The sequence below is a fragment of the Aquarana catesbeiana genome, linkage group LG02 (assembly GCF_042186555.1).
Source record: "Aquarana catesbeiana isolate 2022-GZ linkage group LG02, ASM4218655v1, whole genome shotgun sequence".
NCBI lineage: Eukaryota > Metazoa > Chordata > Amphibia > Anura > Ranidae > Aquarana > Aquarana catesbeiana.
This window is the reverse complement of record NC_133325.1, coordinates 91,291,583-91,307,431: the sequence shown is the minus strand read 5'-3', so window position 1 is coordinate 91,307,431 and position 15,849 is coordinate 91,291,583. Positions and strand designations below refer to the sequence as shown.

The window sequence follows — 15,849 nt, the reverse complement described above, 5'->3', positions numbered from 1 at the left end:
CATCAGCAGTGCGATATAGCTCCCTAAAAGTCCACTAAGCCGAAAGGTAGAACATTAGGTTGAAAGAAGAATTTTTTTGCACTGTGCTTGCTTACGCAGTGTGGCAGTGGAGTGTGAGTGGCAAACAAATACTTTAGCAGGAATAATAGTATGCAGACATACACCGTTTTGCATGGAGTTCTGCTTTATATTTAAAACCACAAGTGTGATGGTTAATCTGCATTTTTATAGCAATGTGATTTTGTTTAGTTTTTTTGCCTACTTTTTTTGCATGACTAAGGCCTCGTGTACACTACAGCTGCTAAACTGAAGTTTAGGAGCAGTTGGTGTTTTTTTCAGCAGCCCTGGTACTCTCCTCTATGCTATCTTATGTGTACATGTACACTCAGTCGTTTATATTAGTTTAGAGGCAGTTGAGGTTACAGGCATTTTTTTGAAAGCAGAAAAATAACATTCAGGACTGTACAGCATTTCAAACGCCAAATGCTTGTAAACTGCGTTTATGCGCATTTGCGTTTTTAAGGGGGAAAACATTTCTGATAATTTTTGGACATATAAAAATGTTGTAAAAAAAAACAAAAACAAATTTTGCCACATACATTTGCCTGCATCAATGGATGAGTCCAGTAGCAACAAACTCAGGTCCTCTCATGTAATTTTCTACATCTTCAGAGCCTCAGCAACATCAGGAGCATTTCCTCACACATGCTCATGATGGGATCCATAGTGAAAAAACAAAATATAAAACTGCTATCTACAAGCACACTGCTTTCTCTGTCTCCTCTCACAGAATGTCTGAAATGGTTAATAATTTCATGCATTGTGGGCATTTGGGAGGGTCTCCTGAGGTTATCTTTAAAAAATGCTTCTAACTTCAGATGCTCATACCTGCTGCTAAACTTGCATAAATGTGGTATGCAAAAAGCTGTAAAACGGACGTTTTTCACCAGCTGTCAGTTTCCAGTGTTTAGAAAAGGTTTTAAGCTGCCCTGTGTACATGAGCACTAATATTACTAATAGTTCTTGCTAAGGCAAAACAGGTAGAGATTTGTTATATAGTGGTATGCAGTCATGGGGAGTATAGGTACTTGTGAACCAAAAGCAGATGTCTTTTTGGAACGCATGCTTTACTAATTAAAAAAAAATCTCACCCAACACTACTAAAGCCATGTAATGTTGTGTACTATTATACATACCTGTACAGTCCTGGTGTAATTATTCAGCACTTTACCTGGTAAAGAAAAAAAAAAGACTAAAAGAACGTTGTCATGTTTTTATTACACCGTTTTGCCACCCATGGAACAAAGTACATGTAGTACTTTTGTCTCATGTTGCTAGGTGCTGCCTAAGGCTTGCCATAGATGGGTCGTTTTTTTTTTCTCGATCAGCCACAGGGCTCATTGAAAAACAATGAATGGCCCTTCCACACAAGGTGGCTGGAGGAGTCCTCCCTGTTGTGCCATTGTATTCTGACAGCCGGGACTCCTCTGTTAGAATACACTGATCAGCACCTCAGCCGAGTGGCTGCATCCACTGATCAAATGAAGATTTTCCAACATTCCCACTTGACAGAAGTTGATTGGCTTTTGTGGAGCAGGAATGACTATAGATGGACCAAAATTTGTCTGGTCTGAATCAATCCATCTATGACTAGCTTAAGTCTAGTTTGAGGCCTGACTTAGCCCCTACCTCCTTCCCTGTATAAATCCAACAACTAGGAAGGAGACAAACTCATTATAATGCAGCCTGTCTCGGCTTAGATGATTTTCTGGAGACATGAATACACAGGGAGGGGAGGAGGTATGTGTCAGCATTCTGTTTCTCTGGGAATGTGATGTCATAGGCTTGCTCTGAGCTGAGACATGCTTACAATATCGCATTCCCTTCTAGAGCCTGTCTCCTTCCTAGGTGTTGTCAGATTTGCCGTGGGGGATCAGATTGGACCTCGCAACTAGACTTGGGAAGGGCCCAGCAACATGGGACAAAGTACTACATGAACTTTATCCCTTGGGAGACAGAACGGTGTACCATTTGTAATGATAGTTCTTCTTTAGCACTATCACTCTTGTTCAATGAAGAGTTCTTTTAAGTGCAGTTAATCATAATCCATCTTGTATTGGGCTGAGTGTCATTGGCTTCCTTGCTCTGGGTTTTGTACTTAAGAATATGAGTTCTATATAAAGTTTTCTGTCAACCTCTTCCCATTCCCAGTCACATTGCTGCTGTTGCCTGTCAGCGTGTGTGGGTCTTTTTTTGTTTTTGTTTAGGAGAGTTGTATTTCTGACAAAGGATGAATAGCATGGCGCACAGTGATTTGAAATTAATCACATGGTCCTGTCATCGTAAGGGTTCAGCTTAGTGTCCTTTTTCTACATATGTGGGAGAATGAATAACTGCTCAGATAAGTCTCAGCTGTGCCTTACTTGTATCATATCAGCCACAGAAGCAATGAAGTTCATTTGTGTGTATAGTAAGAGATGAGCTGACAAAAACCTTGAGGGAGAAGTAGCGATCGGCTGGGAAAATCCTCTCAATGGTATGCATATTTCAGTATAATTGCTTTCTAGTTAAAGCATGAACATGCACTACCTCATTTAACTAAAGGCACAATTAATAACATTTATTTAGTATATAGGGAAGTAAAATAGACCTGTCATAAATTGGAATGTAAAACTGTTTGTCTTTTCTAGGCAGACCCTACATTCGTGGTTGGCAAACCGCAGCAGAAATAGGAAGCAGCGCTGCTGCTGTTAGTATCTGATCTTTGTTTTATCTTTTAATAGGAGGAAGGTTATTAATGTCCTTTTTGCATACAGTAATTTTTTTGCACTACAAGGAATCCAAACCCTCTAAAGCACTTTAGTGTTGTATATAAAGTCTATGAAGTGAGCCTAGAGTGCTGAACTGTGAATTTATAAAACAATAATACATGCAGATATGGGATCTATTATGCAGAATTCTAGGGACTTTTAAGTGTTGGCTATAAGGAAGTAGCCTGGCCTGTTAAACCACTACTTTACCATGTGTTTGACATCTCTACAAATGGATATATTGTACAGTATGTTTGTTTACTTGCCTGCACATATTCTATCAAAAGGGACCCTTCGGTACTTGCCATGGAACAACTTTCTGCACCTGCTGCCATACCTTAGATACGGGAACTATACTGTATATTGCCTACTTCAGTTAACATTTCATGTTTGATTTCTGAAAAGTATTTATGAAAGTTTTTATGGTTTCTGATATGTTCTGTAACTGTTCAAGTTAGTGTTGTCAAGGGGACCCTCATTCCCTCTAGACATAAACAGCATTGCCTTAAAGTGGTTGTAAAGTCCCATGTATTAATTACTTTGAAGTGGTTGTAAAGGCACAAGTTTTTTTACCTTCATACATTCTAACTGTCAAATCACATGGCAAGTCAAACCGGTGTGAACGGGGGCTGAGCTGGAGCAGAGTTTTATCTGACAGTATGCCCGGGGAGCTCTTCAGAGATCTAAAATGGATTTTGAGGGTTTAAAAATAGTCCTATACACTGAATAAGTCTGACAGGTTCACGTTAAAATTCAATTTTTTTTGTTTTGCTCTATACAGATACTCTACTCAAAGGGTTAGTTCACCTTTACAGAACATCTGTAAAGGTGACCTAATGACAGACCCCTTCCTCACCCCCCCAGTCCTTGCTGTATATACCTCCCGTGATCCTGAGCTGTCATGGCTTCCGCAAACCGCTCCACTAGTCTGGAGATTTGAAATCCCTGCTGCTTTCTCTCATTGCTGTTCAGATCTGCAAGAACAGACCCGATGGATTCTGTTTGGTCAGTGCTGTCCATGTGATGGTTCTGACTAATTAGTATCTGTCTGGTCTGTCCTGGCAGTGCTGGACGGCAAGGAGAGAAAGCATCAGGGATTTCAAATCTCCAGACTGGTGGAATGCTTGCGGAAGCCCTGACCGCTCAGGCTTGCCGGAGGTATATACAGCAGGGACTGGGAGGTGGTGTTGGGTCACCTTTACAGGTGTTCTGTAAAGGTGAACTAACACTTTAAAATAGTATTCTGCTGTTTGGTCCATTTTTTGTTATTTTGGTATGAAGGTCAATTTTAGAGTCCATGTAAATGGTAGAAATACTACAATTCATAAACAATTGCTGTGAGCCTTTGAATGTTTTGTAAGTAAAAGTCACAGAGAACCGCATCCCTTCCTGAAACAATGTCCCATCACCTTGTCTCCCTAGATCTGTTAGCACATGCTCATAGGCATGAGTTCATCTCCAGCCTGGTAGGATGGGACCATGATCATTTTATCTCTGCAGACACAGTTAGGAAATATCTCCAGCCTGGTAGGATAAGACCATGATTATTATCTCTCTGTGGGCAACTTTTAGGATGAGTGGATGATGTGTATACATACACAAATACACACACAGAACTGTTACTATTAAATAAATAACCAGCTCTGTTTCTTCTACTGTATCTCCACCTTCTTTTTCACAAATCTGGGTTGGAGGGAGTATACTGGCTTGTAAACAAATCCTAAATCCTTTCTGTATTTGGGATCCCATATCTGTATGTTGTAACAGTGACACATCTTTCCATTTCTGGTACAGAGGCTGTAAGGTAGAAAAATATAGCTCTCTGCAAGATACCGTATTCATAATGTGGGCATGTATGGATTTTTTATGTGTGTGGTTGGGGCTGGTATTTGTATCTGAGTTATTTTCGAGTCTTGACAAGGCTAACCATAAGCTCACCAGATACAATCTGACTGTACAATCTACTTTAGGCTTACCAAACTATATATTTTGAGGACCTACCTATCCATGTAATTGGCATCTAGTCAGGCCCTTGTAATAAATGCACTTTTGGTGTTAAAGGAAATTTTGCAGTAAGATTGCAACATGTGGGTGGTAAGCTGTAGACTGGCAGATGGCACAATTCTCATATGAACGTGGCATTAAGCTAATTCCGTCTAGATAGAGCTGTTTATGGCCAGTCTAACTGTATACTGCTTTTGAATGACATATTGGATTCCTGATATAGCATAATTATCCCATCTAAAAAAAAAACATGGAAAAGTTAGAATATATATTTGCCTCTCTGCCCACATCGCCTATGCGAGGGTTATCCTTGCAATGAGATCCCGGAAACACTGACGATTACAAATCTCACGAAAGGATGCCCTTGCTTTCTACTAGAAAATGTGTGCATGAGATTTGGGATACTTCTTTTAGGATCTTGCAGAAAGGACTGTGGTTGCCCTCTCCTTAACATTTAGGAGAAAGTGACAACATTACCCCCTGCACCACTCCCTGAATTGTATTTTATTTTTTTAATGCAGTGATTTAAGATCGGGGCAGGCTGTAATATTCTACTGTGCTATTTCTCACCTTATAACATCTAAACCTTTGTTCACATATACCTGCTTTATGTGTTTCAGCATGTGCTGAATTAAAAAAAGAAGAAAGAAGCTTGCATTTGGAATACGGGTGTCCATATATTCATTTCCAAATGTTCAACACCATATGTTTAAAATAAATGTTAAATTGTTTGAATTGTGGTGTTCTTTTAAAATAAATCTGCCTTTTGACCTGAGATAGTGTTTGAAAAGCAAATAACATGCAAGTTTCCATACGCATTCTTTGTGACTGGTTCCTCTGGAATCATAAATACTGTGGAGTAGAGATGAACTTGGGCGCTCTTGAGTTTTTTGGGGTTTTTTTTCATTCTAGTGAACTGTGGGCCTAGTCATTCCTGCTCCGCTGCCCTCCTCTCTTGTTTATATGGACTACGGAACAAGAATGACCCGACCTGTAGCTCGTTGGAGTAAAAAAAGAGTGCAAGCTTGGCTACAGGGGAATTTGGAGACTGCTCAAGCTCATCTCTAATGTGGAGTGTCATGCAGTTATATATAACCAGGAATCAATCATTCATAATGGAAGTTTGTTTTTATTATTGAATTTTCTGTCAGTCTGAAAATCGTAATAAATGTTAATTTTATGAAAGACTGTCAGTTCTTTTTTTTCTCTGGGTGTTGTACAAAAATCTACAATTTTTTTCTTTTTTTTTAAAGAAACACTGGAGTTGATTTACTAAAACTGGAGAGTGTAATATCTGGTGAAGCTGTGCATGGTAGCCAATCAGCTTCAAACTTCAGCTTGTTCAATTTAAGCTTTGAAAAAAAAAAAAAAAAAAAAATGGAAGCTGATCGGTTTCTATGCAGAGCTGTACCAGTTTTAGTAAATCAACCCCTTTCACCATGCCAATTTAGGGCAAAGTGACTATCTGTATAAAGGGGCCCCCAACTCACCTTGCCAGTTGTTTTCCACCAGTAGCCCAGGGGTTTGCGGGCATCGGACACTAAGGGGAACAGTGAAGGCACTTCCTCTGTCATGTGTGCTTGGGCTTAGCGAGCGGTTGCTAGACCCCAGAAATGAGCGGTAGTTACTTGTTCCCTCCATATTTAGGAGAATTTTTTAATTTTTTTTTACCAGCTGAGGTGGCAGAAGAAGCAGCGGCGATGCTCTGGTAAGGTGAGTATGTGTTAGTGGAAATACACCTTTACAAAACTTGAGACACTGCCACGCTTTCTTAAAATGGCAAATTGACAGTGTTTCTTAAAGCTTAATTTGGTATACTATAAATACCATTATTTGCTGTAACTGAATTTTAATCAACAAGAGCCTATGAGAGCTGACGGAAGCAGTACCATGCCTGAAAATTGTGATCAGAGCAAGTAATGTGTTTCATCGTACTGAATTGAGCTTAAAGAATCTTAATGTAAAAAACCTGGTGCTTGCTTCTATACTAGAAGTGACAGCTTGAAGCTGCAATAGACAACACCTCTGGCTTCTTTTGCTTGTTATGAAATCCAGTTTTCTTTTGAAAGACTTAAACCCAAAAATGTACTACAGCCATGGCCAAAAGTTTTGAGACTGACACAAATATTAATTTTCACAAAGTCTGCTGCTTCATTGTTTTTAGATCTTTTTGTCAGATGTTACTATGGTATACTGAAGTTTTATTACAAGCATTTCATGCGTGTCAAAGGCTTTTATTGACAATTACATTAAGTTTATGCAAAGAGTCAAAACTTGCAGTGTTGGCCCTTCTTTTTCAAGACCTCTGCAGTTCCCCCTGGCATGCTGTCAATCTTCTGGGCCACATCCTGACTGATCGCAGCCCATTCTTGCATAATTAATGCTTGGAGTTTGTCAGAATTTGTAGGGTTTTTTTTGTTCACTCGCCTCTTGAGGATTGATCACACGTTCTCAACGGGATTAAGGACTAGTGAGTTTTCTGGCTATGGACCCAAAATGATGATGTTTTGTTCCCCAAGCTTAGTTATAATTTTTGCCTTATGGCAAGGTGCTCCATTATCCTGGAAACCAAACTGTTCTTGGATGGTTGGGAGATGTTGCTCTGGGAGGATGTTGTTGTACCATTCTTTATTCATGGCTGTGTTCTGCTCTTCCGCTCTTGGCTGAGAAGCTACCCCACACATGAATGGTCTCAGGATGCTTTACTGTTGGCATGACACAGGACTGATGGTAGTGCTCATTTTCTTCCCTGGACAAGGTTTTATTTCCAGATGCCCCAAACAATCAGAAAGGGGATTCATCAGAGAAAATGACTTTACCCCAGTTCTCGGCAATCCAATCCCTGTACCTTTTGCTTAATATCGGTCTGTCCCTGATTTTTTTTTTTTTTTTTTTCCCTGGAGAGAAGTTGCTTCTTTGCTGCCCTTCTTGACACCAGGCCATCCTCCAAAAGTCTTTGCCTAGCTGTGCGTGCAGATGTACTCACACCTGCCTGCTGCCATTTCTGAGCAAGCTCTGCACTGGTGGTGCCCCAATCCAGTAGCTAAATCAACTGTAGGAGATGGTCCTGGCACTTGCTGGACTTTCATGGGCGCATTGAAGCCTTTTTTAACAAATGCAGTAGAAATGTTTTTTTTTTTATGGGATTAGGTTCATTTTCATGGCAAAGAGGGATTTTGCAATTCATCTGATCACTCTTCATAACATTCTGGAGTATATGCAAATTGCCATCATAAAAACTGAGGCAGCAAACTTTGTGAAAATTGTATATTTGTGTCATTCGCAAAACTTTTTGCCACAACTGTGGGGTCCATTTACTAAAGGCAAATCCACTTTGCACTACAAGTGCACTTAGAAGTGCAGTCGCTGTAGATCTGAGGGGGACATGCAAGCAAAATAAAAAACAGCATTTTTGCTTGTACATTATTATTATTATTATATGAGATTTATATAGCGCCAACAGTTTACGCAGCGCTTTACAATGTATAAGGGGGACAACACAATTACAGTACAGTTCAATACAAAAGGTACAGGAGGGCCCTGCTCGTAGAGCTTACATTCTAAAGGGAGGGGGTGGTGGTACAAAAGGTAATAGCTGCAAAGAATGATTTGATGGGGGTGGCTCAGGGACAGTTATGTGGGTGTGGGATAGGCTTCCCTGAATAAATGAGTTTTCAGGGATCTCCTAAAGGTGGACAGGGTAGGGGCTGATCGGATATACTGGGGTAGGGAATTCCAGAGGATGGGAGAGGCTCTGGAGAAGTCCTGAAGGCGAGCATGGGAGGAGGTAACAAGGGAGCTAGAGAGCAGGAGGACCTGGGAGGAGCGGAGGTGGCGATTTGGGCGATATCTGCAGATGAGGTTGGTGATGTAGATGGGGGCGATGTTGTGAATGGCCTTGTATGTTATGGTTAGCATTTTGAATTTTACACGGTGGGGTAGGGGAAGCCAGTGAAGGGATTGGCAGAGAGGAGCAGCAGTCACAGATCGATTAGTGAGGTGTATTAGTCTAGCAGCAGCATTCATTATAGACTGAAGGGGGGATAGCCTGCTTAAGGGTAGGCCATTAAGGAGAGAGTTGCAGTAGTCGACGTGGGAAATAATTAAGGAGTGAATAAGTTGCTTTGTGGTGTCATTAGTCAGGAAGGGTTGAATTCTGGAGATGTTGCGGAGGTTAAGGCGGCAGGATTTAGCCAGTGATTGGATATGGGGGCTGAAGGAGAGGTCAGAGTCAAGGATTACACCCAGCACCCTGGCATGTGTGGAGGGACCAATGGTTGTGTTGTTGATATTAATGGTGAAGTCACAGGAGGGGGACCGTGAAGGAGGAAATATAACAAGCTCAGTTTTAGAAAGATTAAGTTTGAGGAAGTGGTGTGACATCCATATCAATATGTCATTCATCAAGTTTGAGATCCGTAAGGAGATAGTGGGGGTGAGTTGAGTGGAGAGATAGATCTGTGTGTCATCGGCATAGAGGTGGTATTGGAAGCCATGGGAGGTTATCAACTGGCCCAGGGAAGAGGTATAGAGTGAGAAAAGGAGAGGCCCAAGGACGGAGCCTTGGGGTACCCCAACAGAAAGAGGAAGGGGAGCGAAGGAGATGGAGTTGAAAGTGCGCTGAGATAGGTAGGAGGAGAACCAGGATAATAATCACGGAGGCCATGATTGGATGATAAAATCAGCAGAGCTTCCCCTCATTTCAGATCTTCCCCACAGATCTACAGCGACTGCATTTGCAAGTGCACTTGTAGTGCAAAGTGGATTTGCCTTTACTAAATCAACCCCTGTATATTGCAGCTTAGCTGCTGGCTTTGGGCTGTGAGAGACACTCCCAGCTCAGAGCCCTGCAGCTGTTGGGGAGCCACAGTCTGGGCTCCTGGGCCCGCCCCCACACAGTGGCGGAACTCCAGGCACCGACCTTTGTGACCCTAGTAGTTCCACCACTGTCTCAACCCTATGTTTGCTACACATGCAGGGCAATTTGTTCTCTTGGAAAACAAAAGACTTAATGGCTAGATTACCTGGTGAAAATAAAAGAATGCCTAAAAAGGAAAATAATGCAGCAATCACATCTAAGAACTAGTAAGCTGTAATATGTTTGCTTTTGGGCTAAATACGGCTTTAAGGGAGAACAGTCAAAGTAAAAAAATAAATCCACATAATATCAAGCTGTGTTCAGTTTGTCTTTTCTGACTGTAAGCAACAGTGATACAAGCAATACCTTCACTTCAGCAAGCAGCATCTTCAAAGAAAGTGGAAGGGAAGGATTTAGTTTAGAGAAATATGGGACTGTCAGTGCTGTCACAGCTAGGCAACTAGAAATTTCTGAAGACTGTCAGCAATGGTTATCCCCACATCAATTGGGTCTGCTGCAACACTTCTTTGCTGATTATTTCTTTGGTATCTCAGCAGCAACTTTTCATTTGACATCAGGATGAGAAGGAATGAGTCCCAAATACAATATAACCAATCATGTGCATATAATGTATATTGATTTGTGACTGTTTACTGAAATCATGAGTCAGATTAAGATCTGGACCAGAAATAAAGCAGTTCTGGCATTTAAGATGACATACACACAGGCATACTGCAAATCCCAGTGTCAAAAATCTACTGATTCTGCAGCTGGGACTGACAGTTGTGTGCAGATAGCAGAGCCCATACAGTGCAATGACAGGCCATTGGCGACCACAGTTTTTTGTGACTTTTCGCATAGCAAGTGATCACATGTGATGATTGTGGCTTGTACGCACACAAAAGGATCTGAATAGGGCCAACATGATTATATATATATATATATATATATATATATATATATATATATATATATATATAATGTGTGTGCCCAGCCCATAACACTCACAGGATGCTTCAATGTTGTGGAGAGAGATGGTTGCCGTGTGTAACTGAAAAACTGCAATATGGTGATGAGTCAAGACATTGATCATGTGGCAGGGGCAGTCTGTGTCCTGATTACAGAACATAGCTCGGTCTTTCTGAAAATAGTTCATTAGTCAATGTATACACAGACAATAGGTGTAGTCTTTATTTTGGGTTATGCAAGAGCATTATGAAAACACACACGGACAGATTCTGTTTAATAAATACAGCATTACAGGTCAAGTTTAAAATGAACACACATTTCCACACTTCAGTTATAAGAAAGTTACTTTTACGTTTTAGTATTTAAAATAGACAATAATATAAAATAACAGAATACTTAAAAAGTGTAATCTACAGTAGCCACTGATCAGTAGGATGAGGTTTACAGTAGTTATTGAAGAGTAGAACGTGGTCTACAGTAGTCACTGAACAGTAGGATGTGGTTTTTCCGGTAGTTATTGAAGAGTTGGATGTGGTCTACAGTAGTCACTGAAGAGTAGAACATGGTTTACAGTAGTCCCTGAAGAGTAGAACGTGGCCTACAGTAGTCACTGAACAGTAGGATGTGGTATACAGTAGTTATTGAAGAGTAGAATGTGGTTTACAGTAGTTATTGAAGAGTAGGACTTGGCCTACAGTAGTCACTGAACAGTAGGATAAGGTCTAGAGTAGTCAATGAAAAGTAGGATGTGGCCTACAGTAGTCACTGAACAGTAGAATGTGGTCTTCAGTAGTTATTGAAGAGTAGGATGTGGTCTACAGTAATTAAGAGTAGAATGTGGTATACAGAAGTTATTGAAGAGTAGGATGTGGTCTACAGTAGTCACCGAAGAATATGAAGATGTCTATAGTCACTGAACAGTAGGGTGTGTTCTATAGTAGTCACTGTGCAGTATGATGTGGCCCCCAGTATTCATTGACGAGTAGGGTAAGTGTGTTCTACAGTTGTCACTGAAGAACTACAATATAGTGTGTCTGTTTTACAAAATACAGACTAACAGAGATTATGTCCATTGCTTGTGTCACAAAGAGCTATATAAAACTATTACAATACATAATAATGTGCAGTAACTGCAGATCAGATAAAAGGCCAGTTCTAGTTTTGCCAGAAAGAGGTATGTTATATAAATATATCACAGTACTGTAGGTTGAATGTTGTGTTACCTGTAAATATTTCACTTAATACACTAAGGCCTCTTTCACACGGGGCAGATCAGTCATGATCCGCCCCGTGAACATCCGCTTGCTCAGCGGGGATAGCTCCGCCGATCCCCGCTGAGCAGGAAGATGACAGGTGCATCGCTGCACGCTGTGCAGCGACGGACCTGTCAGAGCGCCGCTCTCCCCTATGGGGGGATCGGATGATGACGGTCCGTAGTGTCCGTCGTCATCCGATCCGATCCGAAAATGGAGGAAAAAGTAGGTTTTTCCTCCGTTACACTTTTCGGATCGGAGCGGGTCGGATGTCAGCGGACATGTCACCGCTGACATCCGACGCTCCATAGGGATACATGTATGTCCGTTTTTCATCCGAAAACGGAAGGATGAAAAACGGACATACGGATCCCTCGTGTGAAAGAGGCCTTATATAGAACTTTAGAAAAGGGAAAACATGACATGAATAACTTAAAGCCCAACTTCTTGCAAAAAAAAAAAAAAGTTTCCCCATGGAGTGGGGCTGTGCATGCACTGCACAGGTTAACTGCTCGTTTTGTCGAGGAGAAAGCTGTATACTCTCCTGAGCCTCTGTACTCCCCCACGATCCAGAGGTGGACTGTTCCTGATGTCCTCACCTCCAGAGCAGGTCTAGGGGCATGATGATGTCAGGAACAGTTCATTGCACAAGACTGCTAGACAGTGGGGGGCAGAAGCCGCAGGGACTGGTCTTGTGCAGGGAGAATCGGGTAAGTATATCTTGCTTCTCCAATTCCCTAGCCAAAAACAAGCAGTTAACCAGTGCAGGCACAGCCCCACTGCATGGGAAAACTTTAATTATGCCTACTTGTTAAAATAAAACGTTTTTCATTAGAATGTGCAATAAGGGATTTGAGTACTTCTGTCAAACCGTTTTTATACATGCTTGGATAAAGTGGGTGTTTTTCATTGCTGTGTGTCTCCATGTACTTCCTGTGCAGTGACCCCGACAGGGAGAGAAGGAAAATTTCTCCTCTGCACAGGCAGCAATAGAATTTTTTTTAAATGTTTATATAATAGGAATGTTAGGACTCTTTATGAACTTTGTATTGCTGTCTTTGTCCCAGCTTGTGATATTTTACCTGAGAAGGGGTTTCTAATACCTCCCTGATTGCAGGGAATGCACAGTCTTCAATGAGGTGGGCTACTAGCAGACAGCACAGGTACACTGCAGGAAGCAGGAAGAGCCTCAGTATGTCGCAAGCAAAAATGGTTATCCCCATGCACATAGACAATTACCAATCATACATAGAAGCAGGATTTTTAAAACATTAAAAAACGTATTTACATCACGTTCATTCTTACATTTTAGTCTAAAAAGCATTGCAGGGTGTCAAACTGGTGGCCCTCCAGCTGTTGCGGAACTTAAAGTGCCATCATGCCTCTGCCTGTGGTAGTCATGCTTGTAACTGTCAGCCCTGCAATGCCTCATGGGATTTGTATTTCCGCAACAGCTGGAGGGCCGCCAGTTGGACACCTGTGGATTAGAGGTATACATTCCCTTTTAACCTCTCGGCGGTATTCCCAAGTCTGGCTCGGGGTAGAATTTCAGAACCAAAAGTGGTAACCCCGAGCCGGACTCGGGATCGCATCACAGGATCCAGGAAGAGCTTACTTACCTTGTCCCCTGGATCCTGCGATGTCTCCCCGCAGTGTGAGCGGCTCGTCCTCCACTCGATTCATCACAGAGCCAGGCTCCGTTCCCTGCGAGCACTGCGACGCACGGGGACGGAGAACGGCACCAAATTCAAAAAGTGAAACACACACAATACATACAGTATACTGTAATCTTACAGATTACATTACTGTATGAAATTATTTCACCTCCCTTTTGTCCCTAGTGGTTTCTCCAGTGCCCTGCATGCAGTTTTATATTATAAAAACTGTTCTTTCTGCCTGAAAACTGGAGATTGTCCATAGCAACCAAAACCGTCCCTTTACATCAAAAGTGGTTTTAGACCAGCTAGAAAACAGCAATAATAAATTAGAATAACTCGCAGAATTGAGCGATAGTGATTTGTGGGGAGATCCGTCATCAAACCCTGAAAAGTAATGACAGCGACAATTCTGCAACTGAGCAAATTTCAGTGTTTTTGATTTGATTACATTATTGAATAATTTTTATTATTATTATTATTATATTATTATTTGGTATAATTATTTATAGTTAGTTATTTATTATATTATAATTTATGATTTTGTGTTTCAAACTTTCTCATACCCGAGATGTCTACTAGACTCTTGTTTGGACAGATTTAAGTGTGTTATTCCTAAGAGTTACAGGCCTACAATATAAAACGCCAAATTTCCATGCAAAATAATGGTACCGCTTTCAGCATCAAAAATATGAAATAATCATACCGCCAGGGAGGTTAAAGTGGTTGTAAAGGCTCAAGGTTTTTACCTTCTCTAGGGTCTCTCTTGTTGTAAAAAAAGCCTGCCTATCAGTGGATTTTCAACTCCTAGACTAGAGATTACTACCACTTTAAAAAAAAACAAACACAAAAGCCTTTCCCTAGAACACAAGCATAGTGTCTTAATATACAGGATGCTAAAAAAATAGCTGGTGCAATCCTGTACATGCATAGCACATAAAAAAGGGTAAGGTCCGGGTAGTGTTCCAGTTGGTAAGTGTCCTCAACTCTGGTCTAAGGGTAGACCTATTTGCACATGTCTAAAGCCATACATTATACAATTTTCTTGTACATGTAGCACCCTCCTAGGTAGGTTGTTAAAATGTATATAATTAGCATAGCATGGTCTCCTGCTTAACAGGAAACTAAGGCAAAATATAGTAGTTTTCCTGCCTAACGGAGACTGTATTGGTGTAGTCAGGGAGTAACATAAAGGCAATCCTAATATTAGGATTGCTTTAATGTTGAGTAGTCAGCATATCTTCTCTAAAAAGAGTATGGTAAGATATCATATGGGAATCTACAGGTACGTATGCCTATATAATCCTGTTAGGAGCCAGAAACAGATGATTGCTCCTTGCAGAGGAACATACCCATGCTGGTGGAAAGTTTGCTGAAAAAGCAATATTACCTGCACCATAGACTGTGAATATAATATTCTAATACTATAAGCCAGAAAAAATTGTGTATGTGACCACAGTCTGCTCCTCATTGTGTAAGCCTTATGCTATAGCATGTGAAAAAACCTGGAGTAGCACTATGGGAAGTTAAAGATAAAATAAAAATGTACTTCTATACAAAGAAAAAAAAATATATTTGACAAACATTAACAAATGTTCTATCACATTTGCATAGTGCCTCTGTGACCAGGGCCAGGACAAGGGGTGGGCTGAAGGGGCAGCTTCCCTGGGCACAGCTTGTATTGTAGGGATGGGGGCATCGCAAATTCCTTCTACTATAAAGCTGACAGAAGTAGTGACAGTGGCATCACTACTTCTGTCAGTCCAGTGCTAGGAGAGGAGGAAAGAGTCGGGAGGAGGTGCAGCTGTGCTCTCTCTCTCTCACTTAATGAAGGGGAGACGCAGCGCAATCTGGCATCTTTGCCCTGGGCATCGGAGGATCTTGTCCTGGCGCTGCCTGTGACTGTAAATAATTACCAAGAAAAGAAAAAGTCCACACCAATAAAGTGTCAAGTTTCACTGTGCGCTTGCTGGATGTACACATAAATGCAAAATCCTCAAAAGATCGCTGTGTTCAAGTTCTGTGACCATTCCAATAACGTGTCCTCCAAGTGAGTGCCACACACCCCCACCAGATGGTAACTCACCAGATAGCCTGTGACTCTTCCGCTAAGTAGAGTCTGAATGCACTTTTCACCCTGCTGCAACTCCACCACTCCAGCGATGCCTGTATTACTTCACTCTCTTCCTAGATCCACTCACATTAATGATATAGGAAAAGAGTGAATTAACACAGGCGTCACTGGAGTGCATTCAGACTCTACTTAGCGGAAGAGTCACAGGCTATCTGGTGAGTTAACA

General features: G+C 41.3%; 1 long non-coding RNA gene across 1 annotated transcript; it reads right to left on the bottom strand.

Annotated features, from left to right (window-relative positions):
- Positions 1-10,839: 10,839 nt before the first annotated feature.
- On the bottom strand, positions 10,840-15,837 carry LOC141127045 (uncharacterized). Its single transcript, XR_012241484.1, has 2 exons — positions 12,284-15,837; positions 10,840-11,887 (listed from the first exon to the last, which is right to left on the bottom strand). It is a non-coding gene; the product is annotated as an uncharacterized lncRNA (long non-coding RNA).
- Positions 15,838-15,849: the final 12 nt, after the last annotated feature.